General features: G+C 34.3%; 1 pseudogene; it reads right to left on the bottom strand.

The window, feature by feature from the left end:
* Positions 1 to 115: 115 nt before the first annotated feature.
* LOC149821508 (DNA-directed RNA polymerases II, IV and V subunit 12-like) lies at positions 116 to 8715 on the bottom strand (annotated as a pseudogene).
* Between the last annotated feature and the right edge of the window lie 9338 nt (positions 8716 to 18053).

Below are 18053 nucleotides of genomic sequence, written 5' to 3'. Positions count from 1 at the left end.
GTCTCTTGTACACACTATACCTATACCTATCGCATATACAACAATCTCTAAGGATTCAAAAAACACTTGTACGCATATTACGTTCACACTGATATACTGATCTTCAGTCCGATCTTTAGCGTGCTTCGTATTGAACAACTGCAAGAGAGTCAACATGAGATCAGAAAAAAATCCAAACAGGAAAACTTAGGACTTGAGACGCACATCCATGTGCATAGACAGTTGTAAAATATGTGAGGCAAAGAAAAATTAAACCAATTATCGAAAAAAAATAGAATTTATACGCCTAATGAAATAGTAAAATTTATTTATTTCATGGAAATGGAAAACAGGCAAGAGCACACAAAAGCAAAACGAGATGATATCAGCTCAAGGAAATACACGTGCTACTCTATTGTATTGCACTTTCTAGCAGAAACTCATAGCTAGGTGTAAAATTTATTTGATCAAATCTATTGCGTCCAACACGGATGACTTATTTGGTATTGACGAACCACTTTTGTCTATTTCTCGAAAAACTGATTGGATTGATGGGATTTGGTATGATACTTATGAGATAGATCATATTGATGAGATTGATATTCAAATATTTCTTAACAAATTGATTTGACCGGATAAGTGGGACCATCACCCAATAGAATGTTGTCACCACTTCCTATTTCTTCTGGATAATCTAATAATTGCTCCAGAGCAACTAGAAAGAGATTCTTTAACCTGAAACAATTCAGTCCAGGTGGAGGATACCTGTCCAAAAGTTTTCATAACTCAACCATGTTGTGAAAATATCTTCAAACTTGAAAAAGAAAGTCTGAAAAATGACTTGATTAACCCACAACAATTACCATGGAAAATATGTGCACAAAGGCACAAAATAACATTCACAAATGATCTCAAATCCACAAAGACCTTAAAAATTATAGTGTTTATTGAAGAAGAAATGCTTAGGAAAAGCATTAAATTACAAGGGGAATAATCCCCTCTATTTATACATGAGAGGAGGGTTGTCTAGCCGTTGGGCTAGCTCCAATTGCTCTAAATAGAGCAATTGGGGCTAGTCCAATAGTTGGTCAACCCTTTGGTCAAAGTCTTATTTTGACCAAAAAGAAAAAAGAAAAATACAATAAAAAGAAAAAGAAAAAGAAAAAGAGAAAAATAAATAAAAAGAAAATACAAATATAACTTATATGCGTATATATGTATTTATATAAAGTCTACATAATTTTAAAACTCTCCTTTAAACTTACAGTGCAATGACTGAAAGTTTGCCAAGAAGGAAATCGAATCTAGGAGAACAGAGTGCCTTAGTAAAAAAGTGAGTCAGTTGATACTTTAATGTTATATAAGGCAAATTTATGACTTTCTTTAGATATTCTTCTCTAACATATAGTGGCAGTCCATCTCAACGTGCTTTGTACGCTCATGAAAAATTTGATTCTTAGCAATATATATAGCACTCTTGTTATCACAACATAGCTTAGTGGGTCATTGAATGTGAACCCCCATATCTTCCAATAGTTGGTGAATCCAAACAATCTCCATAGTTGTAGTTGTCATGGCTCTGTATTCAGTCTCAGTAGATTATAGAGACACATTTTATTGCTTCTTGTACTTCTAAAAAATTAATGATTCACCTAAAAACACACAAAAACCAGTGGTGGAGTGACGATTATTTAGATCATCTCCCCAATCTGAGTCAATATAAGCAATTAGGTTTAATTTAGAAGATAAATATAAAAATACTCCCTTGTTTAAGATTCCTTTTATGTATCTGACAATTCTAAGAATTGCACTCATATAAACAGATGTAGGAGCACGCTGAAATTGAATTGCAACATGAACAACATGTGAAATATCTAGTCTAGTGATGCTAAGATACATCAAAGATCCAACAAGTTGTCTGTATAAAGTAGTTTTTTTAGAGAGACACTATCATCAATCTTCAATTTGGTTCCTACCACTGCAGGAGTCTCATAGATTTTATCGTCTATAATTTTTGATCTGCCAATAATCTCAATTGCAAGTTTAGTTTCAGATAAGAAATACCCCCAGAGAGAGTAGGCAACCTATATACTTAAAAAGTATGTCAAGAATCCCAAGTCTGACATTTTGAACTTTTCTTTTAAAATAGACTTGATATTCTTAACCCCTTTGGCATCGTCTCCTGTAATTAGCATATCATCAACATATAACAATAAAATCATGATTTCTGCATTGGATTTCTTGACAAATAAGGCAATGTCAGTATAACATGAAGTAAAATCATTTTTTGTCATTACACTATTAAACTGATTATACCAAGCCTTGGGATCTTGTTTCAAACCGTAAAGAGCATTTCGCAGACGAAAAACTTTACCTTTAGGAACATCTGTACCTAGAGAAACATTCATATAGACTTTTTATTTAGGTCACCATTTAGAAAGACATTTTTAACATCCATTTGATATATATTCTATTTTTTAATAGAAGCAATGGTAATAAGACACCTAATAGTGACCATACACGCAATAGGAGCGAAAGTCTCATCGTAGTGTATTTCATATTCTTTACTACCCCTTGGCAACTAGACGGGCTTTATACCTTTCAAGGGATCCATCGATTTTGGTCTTGACCTTAAAAACTCACCTACATCGTATTGACTTCTTTCCACTAGGTAGATCTTGAATTTTTCAAGTTTTAGCCTTTTTAGAGTTCTAAGTTCATTATTCATTGCTTCTCTCCACTCTATAATTTTTTGTGCTTCTTCATAGTTTTTAGGTTCCACATATGAATGAATGACACTAAGACAAGCTCTATATTTGGTCAAAAAAGATTTATAAAATATAAATCTAGTAGGATTTCTTCTAGTTCCTTCGAACCTATGAGTATTTAGGTTATTTATGAAGATAGGCTCATTAATTTGACTATAGTTCTCAATCGCACTTTTAAAAGAATCTCTATCTCTATGTGTATAGGTAATAGGTTCAATAGATGTTCCCACTTCGGTAGGTTGTTCAAGAGATTGATAATGAGAGTTGTTGCTCTCTTCTATATTTTAATTATTAATATCATCTTTATATAGCATTTCATCATCACTAGAAACATCATCATTTCTAGATAACAATTCAAACAAAAAAGAATAATCCATATTATCTCCATGAGGTTCACACTCCTCAAAACCACTAACATTTTTCAAAAAGGTTATATTTCAAAAAATATATAATTTAGTATTTTTAATGTCATACCATCTAAAACTTTTTTGTGTTTCGGAATATCCAAGGAATGCACAAGAAATAACTTTTGGTGAAAGTTTATCATTTTTCTCGGTAAGAACAAAACATTTGCATCCAAAAACTCTTAACCTATTGTAGTCAGGTTTTTTTTGGTATAGAATTTTAAAAGGTAAGATCTTATTTAAATTTTTTGAGGAAAGACAATTTATAAGATAAACGGATGCAAGAGCCGCCTTGACTCAAAATCTTTTAGGAATATTTTGAGAAATAAGCAAAGTTCTAGTGGTTTCAATTATGTGTCTATATTTTCTTTTGGCTAAATCATTTTTTTGAGGTGTTTTAGAACAAGATTTTTGATAAACAATTTCATTAATTTTAGGATAGTTTTTAAATTCATTTGAAAGCTATTCACCTATGAAGTCGGTTCTAAGAATTTTTAAATTACCATTAAATTAAATTTTAATCATTATATGATAGGTCTTGAAGGATGCAAACACCTCATGTTTATGTTTAAGGAAACATATCCAACAATATCTAGAATAGTCATCAACAAAAATGACATAATATGCAAATTCTTCTTTAGATATAACGGGTGCCGGTCTCCATACATTCAAATGCACAAGTTCAAACGGTTTGGTTGTGAACATAAAATTTTGTTCAAAACGCAAGCTTCTCATTTTCCCAAGAATACAATCATTATAAGTGAAATCACTTTTACAAATATTTTTAACAAAATATAAATAGGAAAGCTTGATGACATTAGGATGCTTATATCTTTATGTTGAGCAAGATTACAAAAAGGGTGTTTTGAAACTTGTAGAAATTCCATGTAGTATAGATCTCCTTTCCTAGAGCCTTCTCCAATCAACTTTTCAAATCGACGATCATGTATCCAACATTTATTTGATGAGAACTTGACATCACCCCCATGGTCCGAGAGTTGAGAGACCAAAAACAAGTTTAAATTTAGTTTTGGTATAAATCTAATTTTGGGAATAAAAAAACCTTGTTTTTCAAAATTTTCAATTCCTTTGATTTCAAAAGAAGTGCCATCCAGGGTTGAAACAAAAGAAGGTCATATAATTTTTGTGTATTTGGAAAGAGCAAAAATATTTGGAGTTATATAGAAAGAGGCACCTGAATCTAAAAGCCAATAAGTCTTACCGAAAGGAGAAAATGTTGACATGGCGGCACTGGAAATTGATCTTTTAAATAAAGGTTGAAGAGCCTTCATAACTTGACTTAATGACAATGCTCCATTGTTAGAAGTAAATGAATTCTCTTTTGTGTGTGGTTGAAATGTGGTAGACATGGCCACCTTCTTCTTCCACTTTGGACAAACCGATTTAATATGTCCCGATTTTTTGCAAAAATGATAAATAATTTTTTCATATTCCCTTCCTTGGTTCCATCTTCCATTTTGGCCACCTTCTTTTCTCACTCCTTGATTTTGATTTTGAAATTTGTTGAAGTGAGGAGGTTTGTAAGTTTTAAAATTATTTTTCAATCTAGAAACGACATAGGCTCCTTCATTCTCATCCTTGGTTGAAGACATAGCTAAAATACTTTGATTGGATTTGTTCATTCCTAATCAAGTTTCTTCCCTACTTAGCTTAGTAAGAACATCTTCTAGTGGTGGAGAAGTGAAAGAAGATAAAAGTGAGGATCTTGTTTGCTCAAACTCGGGTATAAGCCCATTCAAGAAGTTGAAAAAATGATCTTCTTTTAATTATTTATGTTGTAGCTCAATAGCTTCTTCACTCAATTTTAGTTCAAGGATAGCAAGTTCATCCCAAATAGATGACAATTTAGCAAAATATTTTCTAGTAATCATTTCTTCTTATTGAAGAGTTAATGCCTTTTTTTGAAGATAGTATTTGTGGGACAAATCTCTAGAGGTATATATCCTCTCAAGATATTCTCAAACTTGAGATGCCTTCTTGAATTTTAAAATATTGGATTTAATCCTAATCTTAATGGTAGAGAAAATCCAAGAAAGGATTATGTAATTTTTCATTTCTTATTCCTCATGATTCTTATTGTATTTTTCAAAAGCTTTCACCCTTTGCTCTCCTTCAAGAACTTTTATTTCTCCTTTTTCAACTATGATAATTTTTTGCTCGAGTTTCAAACATATACCTTCGATGTAATCCCAAAGTTGTTTTCTCTAGATATGTGCTTCCATATTTCTAGCCCAAACATGATAGTTAGAGCGGTTGAGCTTGAATCCAAAAGAGAAATGTGAATCTTTTTCCGCCATAGAAGAGCATTAGAGAGACAAAGCAATGAAAACAAAAAAAATGAGGTCGGCATGCTTCCTGAGGTAGCACCCATGATGACTGCAGCACACAAACTTGCTTCTAGAGACCTTGCTCTGATACCATGTGAAAATATCTTCAAACTTGAAAATGAATGAAGTCCGAAAAATGACTTGATTAACCCACAACAATCATGATGAAAAATATGTGCACACAAGCACAAATTATCTCAAATGCATAAAGGCATAAAAAATATAGTGTTTATTGAAGAAGAAATGCTTAGCAAACACATTAAATTACAAGGGGAATAGTCCCCTCTATTTATACATGAGAGAAGGGCTATCTAGTCGTTGGGCTAGCTCCAACAACTTTAATTAGAGCCGTTGAGGCTAGTCCAATGGTTGGCCAACCCTTTGGTCAAAGTCCTATTTTGACCAAAACAAAAAATACAAGGAAAAAAAGAGAAAAATAAATAAAAAGAAAATACAAATATAACTTATATACATATATATTTAACTATATGTATATATAGATATACTTTTCATATATTGTGTATGATATATATATATATATATATATACACATACATATAGTTTTATATATATGTATTTACATAAAGTCTACATAATTTTAACACATGTATAATAGAATCATCAAAGAATTGATCCTTTCTAACTTTGTTAGAAACTCATTGGAGACTCAAAATAAATAGAAGATGTGTACAAGCGAGATATCTAGCAACAAGAAGGAAAAGGATTGAATAGAGGAACTCCTGAGCATTTGGTGATCTCGCATGTGTTCATTTCAATCGATTGGGTGGGGCTCATTTTCAATGAAACATTTCTTAAGGCAGATCCCGTAAACACTTACTCAAAACCTTACTTATCAGACTCATTGTGGATGTTCCAATTCAATATGAAGAATTGCCCATAATATATCTGATCAATGCACAATATTATAAAAAGATGATACAATTTTATGATTGCTACATAATGGGTTTGAAAAAAGTATCTAAAAGGATGAAATATTTATATTTCCACCCTGCCAAAGTAATGATGTGAATTTTGGTGCACTATTGAGCGTTGATTAATAAAACTTTTAGAAACCTGCTCGACCAACACAATTGGACCATCCAAAATATGTTTTCAATTAAACACACCATATAGACAATATACATAATGCTTAATCAGATATGGTCAATTATTTCATAATGGAATCTGATGAGTAGATTTAGAGTATATATATACCATTTTTTTTGTTGGGGATTCCCCAACTCTATATTCCAATTATAATCTTCTCAATAATATAATTCTTAATGCTAAGAAAAAGAATTCAGTTCCCAAGAATCAAGTTCCACTTCGGTAGGCCATGGTTGTACTTGTCCTCATCACAATGCACCCCTCTCTTTCTTTGCCTCTCACCCACCACTTCTTTCTTGGGCCACAAGTTCACCAAAAATTGAAAGAATGTAGCATTTATTGGATATCACCTTCCTGACAAAATTTTGGCCACCGAGTAAAAGATAATGAATACGAAAAAGGATGTGCCAAACCCTAGAGGTTTGGGTTGGAGTTCTCCAGCCATAGTGTGGCTATGACATAACCAGAAAGAACCACACAATGCAGACTTGGCTGGTTGGAATCTGCCTTGCAACTATTTTTCTTTTTTTTCACATTTACATTAAAGACCATCCTGCAGCAATGGGTGCCCAAAAGTTGGAAGCTAGCAGCATCTTTCAAACCGTTTTTGTCTACTCTCAACCAGATGATGGCTTGGAAAACTTAAACTTAGCCTTTGTATGGTTTTAAGGAGACAACGATGACAACAAAGACAAAAATGATCACCAAAATGTTGTTAACAACAATGATGATGGTGATGTTAGTAGTGACAGTAATGATATTTTTTCTCATGAAGAAGACCATGATGATCATAATGTAAAAAAAAACATATTAATCATCAATGTTAACAATGAAGATGATGATGATGATGATTCAACATGATAATTAAAAAAATAAGGTACTAGTTGAGAGATAAGATGAGATATTACTGACAAAGTTAGATCAATCACATCTGGGCAATAGGTTTGAGCCAGGGTGCATTAAGATCTAATCTAGGCAAACTACTACTTTTTGTCATCGTTCATGATAAATAAAGAACAAAATGATTGATCATGGCAACATAATGAGTCAATGACTATGAATAAGAAGATGAAAACAATGATATACACCTATAAGAGTGAATTGGATCCCAAATTTCACAAATGAACCGAAATGAAGGAATCAAAATTCATTTCTAATTCTACCATGAATCCAAGAAGAGTAGAATCTAGAATGGAGTCTAGAATTTGATTCTACTTGATTCCACAAATCCAAATACCACCTATGGGTGTCAATCTATTGTTGAGCATTATCTAGAGACTTATTCAATCATTGAAGAACTTCAAGAAAACTTTTAACCCCCTTAACATCATCCTATACCACCAACGAACACAAGATCATGACATCTGTGTTGGAGCATATATCGATTGATCATTATAGTGTTAATATTGTAGTATTCATAATAAAAAGGTGTTGGGATAAGCCACCGTGAGTGGCAGTTACCCACGTTGTGGATAACCTTCCACAAAAGGTGTTCCTTCCGATATACATGCACAAAATCAGAGGGGAACGATTATGCACATCGTTTCCTTTTTGTGCCTGTAAAAGGGGTATCCATGAGCAACCCCAACACAGTGAAAATAAGAGGAAAAATAGGAAAGTGAAGAGGTCGAAACCCTTTACCTTTCCATTTGGTATTTTCCCATTCAGAGGGAAGGGTGATCCTGCTCACTGACTGCTACAAGTAGCCTGCGCTTATTGGAGGGCAGCAGTCCTGCTGAGAAAGAGAAGCTCCCCCTGCTCCAGCCATCATCCGAGCTCATTGATGGTTGCCTCAGGTATGCTCCTGCATGTTGTCTTTTGCTTTTCTGTCTCTGTGCGCAGGTCTCCGTCAAACAAAAGGTCCACCATAACGGCATGTGCGCTTTTTGTAGAAGATGTGGTACCCATATTCTCGACACTGAATCATATCCCCGAGCTTTAAAGTATTCTCAACCCCACAATCTACAAACAAAAATAATTCAGAACAAGAATATAATTCAACAAATTCCAAAGGACACCAAGAACAATAACATAGAGAGCTCTCACAAGGATTATACTGGACTTACCTCCACAGATGTAGCTCACTGGTTCAGGCTACTGCGGGTCCATCTCCTTTTCGACTATTCCTTACCTAAACATACAAGAAACACTATCATTTCATTGGTCCATTTACATAGATCCATGCATTCAATGATGATTTTGGTCAATAGCGGCACTAAGAGTGCATATACTTATTTTTTTCATTTTGGTGGTTAATAATTCTGTAGTAAAAAAAGCATAACTAGGCACCAACTAAGGTCATACTAGGGTTATCAGAAGTGCTACAGGGAGTGGGGAAGCGTGCTTCATAGAGATGCGCTTCCAAAACATCAGGGAAAGCAACCTTTTGTGAACACCCCAAATTTTTCAAAATCTTTTAAATATTCCCTTCTTGCCCCTAAATTCATTTTTTGAGCAAATGAGTCATTTTTAAATCTAAATCTCAGTTCATTTTTCAAGTTTTACTAAAATTAAATTCATTTTATATGTTTAAATTGATTTCGGATCTGGATCCATTATCCAGATCCAAAATTGAGTCTCATTGTCCAATTTTTAAGAAAATACCAAAAATAGTTTTTAAATAGCTCAGATAGTCCATCCGACATCCGTTTGAATCTATTGCGTTGTATTTCTCCATTCGAGGTTTAAAACTCGAACATTTTCTCAAAACCTGGGTCAAAACCCATTCTTTTAAAGAAATTTCCTTGAAATGGTCGAAAATTCTCAGAAAAATACTTTTGTAAATATTTCTCAAAAATACAAAAAAAATAGTTTTTGTAAATTTTAAGGTTTTTATTCTAAAAATATCAAATATATATATATACATATATAATGAAGAAAAGAACGAAAAAAAATAATAAAATAAAAAGAAAAAAAATATAGTTTAGAAAAACCTTCCTTTGTTAAAATACCCTTTTTTTCTAAAAAAACCCTTTTGAAAATTGTTTTTTTTATGAAGAACCACCTTTTAGAAAAATCTTGAAAGGAGCCACTTTTTAGAAAAATCTTAAAAGTAAAGGGTGCCCATTGAAAATTCCCTTTAGGGTTTTCTCATTGGAAACCCTTCGCAAAAGGGGGAGAGGGCGAAAATAGCGCCGCCCTCCCTCTCTCACTCTCTCTCTCAGCCTTCCCGATTCTTCGACCCTCCTCTTTAAAATCAGGAAAGGAAGAAACCCCAGGGCACCGCTTCTCACCCCCGCACCCTTCTTCATGCATGATCCGTTTTCACCTCCCCATTTCCTTCTTCACAGATTCTATTCCACCTCTCTCGACTTCTCCTCCGATCTTCCCTTCTTCCCTCCTTTCTCCCAATTTTCCTTTCTCTCGAGCCTTCCCTTTCAAGTAGCTGAAGACCGACTGCAATTGGGAAATGTCACAAAATCTCAGCTCCATCTCTCAAAGTTCCTGTAAAACCATGAAGGAGGTCGATTACCCTAGAGGCAGAACTACGGCCTGGAGGAGCGTCACTCTGGTGACAGAGATTTCTTTGATCCGTTATTTGGTAGGGTCAAATGAAGATGGACAGCTTGATTGGAACTTGTCCCATTGCTAAACAAAGATTAAAATCCGATCTCTGTCATTACGTCGTTTGTCAACAACAACGCTATTACTTGCCTGAATTTGGTATATTTTGCTGGCGAGAATGTTGGTTTTATTAATTCAAGCTGGCACTTATCCTCAAATCTGCTGAAGCCATTATCAAAAAAAAAAAAAAGGGATGCCTGGTAAGTTCGGTAAGATTCTGGGAAAGACATATGGTGCCTGACGCATTTTTGAAAAAGCCCTGTTCGACTATTCAGAAAGTGGAAATCTCAGAGAAACCGGAGATGATCCCCCAGTCCTGGTTGCTTTACTAAAGGGGTATTATCTATTACCGTCTCTTGTGTCTTCATGATACATGGTCTTCTTAGTTTTCATAATACAGTAGTGGCCACGACATCCTCTTACACATTCATGGCAAGGCTGCTAAAGAATTGCTGCAATCTCCTGTATCTATATATCTACATTTAGCCCTTAGCATTTCAGCACTGCACTGTGCCGTTGCAACATTTCTGCTCTAAGTCCCGGCATCTCATAGTAACTGAGCTTGCTTCACTACAACATCATCATCCACTTCGTCTGTGTGATCCCTATTTTATTCACGTCAGTTCATCACCTCTTCACATGGTTACTGCACTTTCTCTCAGCCTAGTCGAATTATTATAACACCAAAAATACTGGGGTAATGAGTTATGCCTGTACATCTTGTTTCAAGTGGGATATTTAGCTTTCCTGTTGCAAAGAAATGTGAAACATATGAATTGAAGTTGGCCTTCAAAATAAAATATATATATATATATAAAAAAATGGGAGTTGTTTTCGCTCATTCATTTCAAAGGAAAAAGCAAGAAATGCCCTTAATTTGGCTATTGGTATTTCTGGATGTTAGTAAAACTACAGGCGAATGTATCTCATTTGATCAATGTGTTAGTTAAACCTCATATATTCTTTTGTCAACTGGGAAAGCCTTTGTTGCAGATATAAAAAAAAAAATTGAAGGGCTTGGGCAAAATCCAGTCCCTGCATGTTTCAATCATATTAAATTCTTTCATCAGTGTCATTAAAGAAGACATTAATCCTGGATTAATAGGATGGTGTTGTTCAAGCTCCGATTTCTGAGCCCCTCCCCTCCCATGGTAAGCAACTACTTTTTGGATTCTTGAACTCCTTACTTCAGATTCATATTCTTGTCTCAATCCTGTTAAGGCAAGTGAGTAACCACATGTTGCTATTTCAGAACGCATCAATGTCACAGGAGAAAAGCTCAGAATGGAAGTATAACATTTGATCGGCGACCTGGATTGGAAGGAATGATGGTGTCTATACTGAAAGCATTTGCGCTGAGTAATGATGATTCACTACAATGATTACCTCATAAGGTAGTAGATGGATCTTCAACTCCCTTGTATGATTCAGATTTAGACTAATTCCTTTGTATGCCATTTAATTCCATCAATTGGTAAGTCAGCTTCTGAGAAAATCTATGTTTTAGATGGTCCATGTATATCTGCCACCCGGCAGTACAATATCCACAACACATAGTCACCTTCATCCATCGTTTTATTCCCTGTTTCATTCCCCCTGTAACCCTTCTACTAATGCTTTGCTACACCGCACAACCTTACACTACTGGTTGCACAATATGGCCTCCCTTCACAGCAACACCAGCAGCTTTGGTCTAAGCGTTATTGCATCAACTTTGCCATGCGAGAGTCAGGTTCAGGACATCTGCTGCAATCTAGACTTACTAGAGCACACCTGTCATCAGCTCGCCTGTGCATTTCAGCATATCACCCAGGTTCTCCCTCAGCTGGAAAAGAAAGGCAGAAAAGTTCTTATTTCCTCTTACTTGGTAGAGTTAGTGTGCACATAAACCTTATGACTTAAACTGTAGGCAACTGGCCGATCCATCTCAGAAAAGGGTAAGGAATTGAGAAAGAGGTAAAGAATTAATTTTCAGAATAATGTGCAGTACCTCATATTAGCTAAAATCGGATTTTGTTTTTCCTTTAATGAGTAGCATACATTTACCAGTAGTTTTTGGTGGATATAGAATTAGAACCAAGGTCAATTAGTTAACAGTCAATATAGTTCCAAGATCAGCCCTAAATTTTATGTAGGTAGAGACCATGAAGAGTCAGTGTTGAAACTGTAAAAGAAGTGATTCACCCGCAGGAGCCACACAACCATTTTATGCTAGTTCTATAGCCTTTTCATGATCTAGCCAACGCTGGGTCAGATATTTAGTAGACAACTTTACATCATATTCACTACTGTTATCACCCAGTCACTTTTTTTTTTACCCTGTTTACTGCTGCTACCAAGCAGCTGTGTTAGACTCCTGCAGTCTGATCGTATTGTCACCACTTTAGCACATTCTTACACCCATTCCCTATTTCCCTATATACTACCTTCTTTTGCTGTATCCGTCACCTTCAGGGCTACACCTATATGCTAACATCATCCAGGGTAAGTCTGACTTTGTGCCTGCCTAGCATCCAGTATTGACAACAGGTTGTTAGGTCCTTAATGAGTATGTCATCAGTCCCCTTTTGTATTTTTTTTTACCTCCATGCTATCTGCACACATGTTTCATCATGCATCATACTAAGTCATTTTTGCAACTACTTGGCATACAGTAGGTACACTCCATTCCTTACAACACTCATACATAAGCATAAACCTCATAATATATTCTTCTTATAGTATAAGCATATGCACAATTGTTTTTTTTCTTTTGGTTTCTCCAATCAGCCTAGGTATTACATTTTGATATATCTCCCTCATTAGAATAGGCCCCCTTTTTTTTTTTAAGCATGTCTCCAGCCTTAAATACAATATCTCCAATCTTTCTTTATATTTTGTATTTCGTTGCCTCATGCTAACTCTGTCTTGCAGGGAAATCTGCAAAGAGTGTTATTCCTTTCTTTAGCCTAGAAGTTATAATTTCTATTTCAATTTCAGAATGAATTGTAATAAGCTAGATACTTAATGAAAGCTTTACATTTCCAGCCTTAGATTAGAATGAATGAGCATTGTAAATATCATGAATTGCTTGTTTTTCATGCATTTTTGCCTTTATTTCTCAAATTCTCACAAATGGAAACACGAATGGCACGTGCATCACTTCGTAAGAGGTAAATCAATCCTAAATTGATGATCCACATCAATGGCCATAGTCAGGGTGTGAACAAAACTTAGGATTTTTATCTTTTACGAAGTAACACTGGATCCACACTGGATCCATTTTCAAAACTCATCATGTTTCCTTAAATATTTTCTTCTTTTATCAGAATTTAACTTAAAATTAACTCAAAATATATACCAATGGCCATAGTCAGGGTATATTGAGAGTTAATTTTGTTTTAAATTCTATAAAAGCACCAAATGTGTTTCATTCTTCTCTTGAATTTAAATATAGATTATTATATAATACATTCAATGACCATAGTCAAGGATGTATTATATCTTCAATCTTGTTTTAATTCATTTAAAGAATGGAATGGCTTTTCAAAATCCAATTTCAAAGATTCTTTAAATTCATTCATCATTTAGGATAGAATTGCATCATATTTCTGAAATTCCCTTTTTTTCAAAAACTCCAAGTAATGTAAATATCTTCCTGAATCTATCTTCAAATCCGATTCATTCTTTCATTTTTCAAAATTCTATTTCATTTTCAAAATCTCAAAGTTCAATTTAACTTTGAGATTTCAAATTCATTTTATATTCCAATTCAAATCAGATTTCAAAGTTCAAATTGACTTTGAAATTTCAAATTCATTTTCAAAAGCTCTAATCAAACTCAAAGTTTAATTTAACTTTGAGATTCTTGATTCATTTTTTTCTAAATTTAAAATTCAAACTTCAAATCCAAGATCCAAATTGATTTTGGGATTCATCTGTATATTCAAAATTCATTTTCCAAGTTCAAATCTAACTTGGAAGTTTTTTACTCACCTTCTGAATATAAACTCTAAATCCATTTTAGGATCCAATATTCAACACAGTATTCAACCCTCATATTGGATCTCAGACTTCAGATCCAATTTCCTTATAAGATCCAGAATCCAATTTCACATTTGGATCTCAGACTTCAGATCCAAATCCATCTTAGGGTCCAGAGTCCAACTCTACATTTGATCTCAGATTTAAGATCCAGTTCCATTTTAGGATCCAGAATCCAATTCTACTTTGGATCTCAGATTCCATATCCAAAATCCATTTTAGGATCCAGAACCCAGTTCTACTTTGGATCTTAGACTTCAGATCCAAATTCCCTTTAGGATCCAGAATTCAATTCCATCCTGGATCTCAGATTTTATATCCAAATTCTATTTTAAAACCCAGATCCAGTTCCATCTCAGATATCAGATCAAGATTCCATTTCAAATCTAAATTCATCTTCTATTTTCAAAAGCCAATATTATTTCTCAAATCTGAATTCAAAATTCAAATTCCTACATTGAATTCAAAATCGACCCTTGAAAATCGATTCTAAATTCAAAAGGTCCATTATGACTTTGAAAGTCTCAATTCTAAATTCCTCTTTCCACAGATTTATCCCTCCTAAATCTAAGTCCAAAATTCAAAGTCCATTTCAGACTTTAAAATTTCCTTTCTCTTTCCTTTTATCTCACCTTCAAATCATCCTTTTCCAAAAATCGAAAATTTACTTTTCCAACTCTGATTTACTTCAAAGACTTAGAACTTCTCTGATCTATCTCAAGTTCTAAGTTAGATTCAAACATTTCTTCACTCCCTTACCAAATTCATCTCAGACATACTTGGAAATTTCCAAATCAAATTTCAAAAGAGCATACATCCTTGCATTGCACAAACATGATTCTTTGTGCATTTAGAGTTAGAATAAATTCTTAGATTATATTTAGGCAAAGCAAAAGGCATATATTCGATCCTTGGTTCGATTACCCCTGGTAAAGGCGCCAGGAATGGTCGAACCTTGTACCGACGAGCGAATCCCGTCTCTCCATTTTTCCCGCAATATTTTAAAAAACGGAGGCGAGTAATTTTCTAAATATTTTCAAATAAAGGTCAAGTGAAAACCCGCAAAAGAGTTCCTCTTCTCTTTCTTTCTCTTCTTTTCTCTTCTCTCTTTCTTTTCTTTCTTTTACTTTTCTCCCTTAAAAAGGAGGAAAATAAGAGGTTAGAAAAGGAAAAGAGAAGGAAGAGAGAGAAACCAACAAGAGAGGAAAAATTTTGCGATGATTACACCTTTAAATTTGGAAAGCTAGCTTTTCAATAATGGGAAGCGAGATTCCATGTTTGCCTCAAGTTTTTTTTACCAAAAAATAAAAAAAATACTACTTTGCTTGTATGATCCCAATAATTTTTGTTCTCCTTATATGATGCCCTTAGTCCCTATCCAATATTGCATGTTGTTTTCTTTTTCCTACTTTGCTTGTGTTGATTTTTCTTTTGTGTTAAATGCTTGCATGCATTAGTTAAAATGGTTGCAAGAGGAATATCAATTATGAATTTTTCTTGATGTATCATTTATTAAATGCTTGCAACAAGATGCATTTGTTAATTATTATTTATTAAATGGTTGCATTTGCATATATGATTTACTTTTGAGATTAAAACATCAGCTTTAATGTTATCTTCTCTTCCCCGCCTTCCGCTGGACAAGCATAATCGAGCTGAGCCCGGCTAGCACCAAGCTCAACTCAGTTAACTCACAGCATGAGCCCAGTTTAGCCCAGTCGACTTGAACCAGGTTCAGGTTCAGCCCCTGTGACATGAACATTGCTTATTTTATTTATTTTTATATGCTTGCATTGTTTCTTTTACATTGAGATAAAGATACTTTAGCGCACCACATTGGCACAATGAACGCGGCATGCACATTAAGGCATGAGCCCTTGATAACCTATGCTCAGAATTGTCATTGAGTCTGACCATCTTCGAGGTAGGGGAAAGTTGCATACAAGACAATGGCAGGACAATTCTAAAACATGTGTATAAGCATATATAATATATACATATACGCTTTTTACTCAAGGATGCAGTTTTGTGATTCCTTATCCATTTACCTTTATGTCATTTACTTTATCGCTGTGCTATTACGTGCACAGGCTACTGCTTACGCATTTATTTAGCAGAGGTACAGTTTTATACCTTGTGCACTGCTTACATAATTTATTTAATTTGAAGTATGGTTTCACACATCGAGTCTTGCTTTATGTCATTTATTTTTCCATCGCGTTGTTACATGCATAGGCCACTGCTTATGCATTTATTTAGCCGAGGTGCGGTTTCGTACCTCGTGTATTGCTTATGCATTTTTTTAGCCGATATGTGATTTCGTACATCATGCATTGCTTATGTAATTTATTTAATCGATATATGGTTTTGTACTTCATGCACTACTTATACAATTTATTTAGCTCGATGTATGGTTTCGCACATCGAGTTTTGCTTTATGTCATTTAAATTGTCGTCGTGCTGTAATGTGCACAAGCTTATGTTTGATATACATGCACTACCCCACCGTGTTGTAATATGCATAGGCTTATATTTGATATACATGTACTACGCCACGACATTGTAATGTGCACAAGCTTATGTTTTGATATACATGTACTACGCCGCTGCACTGTAATATGGATAGACTTATGCTTGCTTTTAAATAAGCAGATTTGCGCATGCTCGCCCAGTCTTTTAATAAAAGGAATTTCATGTAATATTTTAATGTTTGAAATATTCATTTTTTCCAAAAGCAAAAATGGATATCTAGTGGTTGCCTATTTGCAATCAGATCTTTTTTTCAACCCTGCATAACCTTAAGAGGTACGTATGGTCTTTTATTATGATATCCGAATGACTCAGATATCCTCGGCCTAGAGCACGAGACTTGAGATTTCAAAAGAATGTTAGGGTTTTTTTCTAAGAAATCGATACCTCTTTTATCGTAGTGGTACTATCAGACATGCGCGACATGTTAGTACTATGATGATCAGATAAGAGGTTTATGGTGACCACGTAGCGTGCAATTTCCCAATGATAAAATGAAATCATATAAATGATGATAAATAGAACTTTGAGATTTCTAAATAATGTTGGGGTTTCTTTATGAGAAATCGATAGCCTCTCATCATAATGGTACTATCAGACATGCACAATATATTAGTACTACGATGATTGGATTATAGGTTTATGGTAACCTCATAGCGTGCAAATGCATAATAATGAAAAGAAAATCACATAAATGGTGGTCATCACCTTTACATGTAAGATGCTCAAGTTGGTTTGAAAGCTAGAGCATATAGAATAAGTCGTCAGTTAAATAGAACCTTATATACCCATTCGTCGTTATGGTTTCGTCAAAAAAGAGGATAGGATGATACAAAAACTTTGATGGACAAGTTGTTAACAACTACCTTGAGCAAATGACTTGGTGTCCCCAGTCATCAGAGTTAGGAGATTAGGCTACCAAAAATTATCTTAGGTGGTAGGTCGTAATTACTTATGCAGAAGTATAGATGCATCCCCTTGAACGAGTAACCTCTGAGAAATTCTCTCTCGGTCATTGGTTGTTTTCTTAGAAGAAAACTCAACTAGTTCTTTGGGGTATCAAAATACATATCATAACAAACTTCCGAGAAGTCTTAGTTGTTTATACGTTTCTCCTATGCTCACCTTCAAGACAATTTAATATTGAAACAAAGTTATCATGTTCATTTTACTTATTTTGACTTGCACACTGTGAAAGAAACAACGTATATGTTAGTTTGGTTCTGAATTCTGTGAGCATGCACATTTTGTTTATTCTGAACAACACATCACGAAATGAGCAACACATATGTTAGTCTTGTTCTGAATTGTTATATTTATGCACCTACCAA

This window comes from Nuphar pumila, chromosome 12 (genome assembly GCF_984573655.1).
Source record: "Nuphar pumila chromosome 12, dmNupPumi1.hap1.1, whole genome shotgun sequence".
Classification (NCBI taxonomy): domain Eukaryota; kingdom Viridiplantae; phylum Streptophyta; class Magnoliopsida; order Nymphaeales; family Nymphaeaceae; genus Nuphar; species Nuphar pumila.
This window is presented reverse-complemented; position numbering and strand designations above follow the sequence as displayed.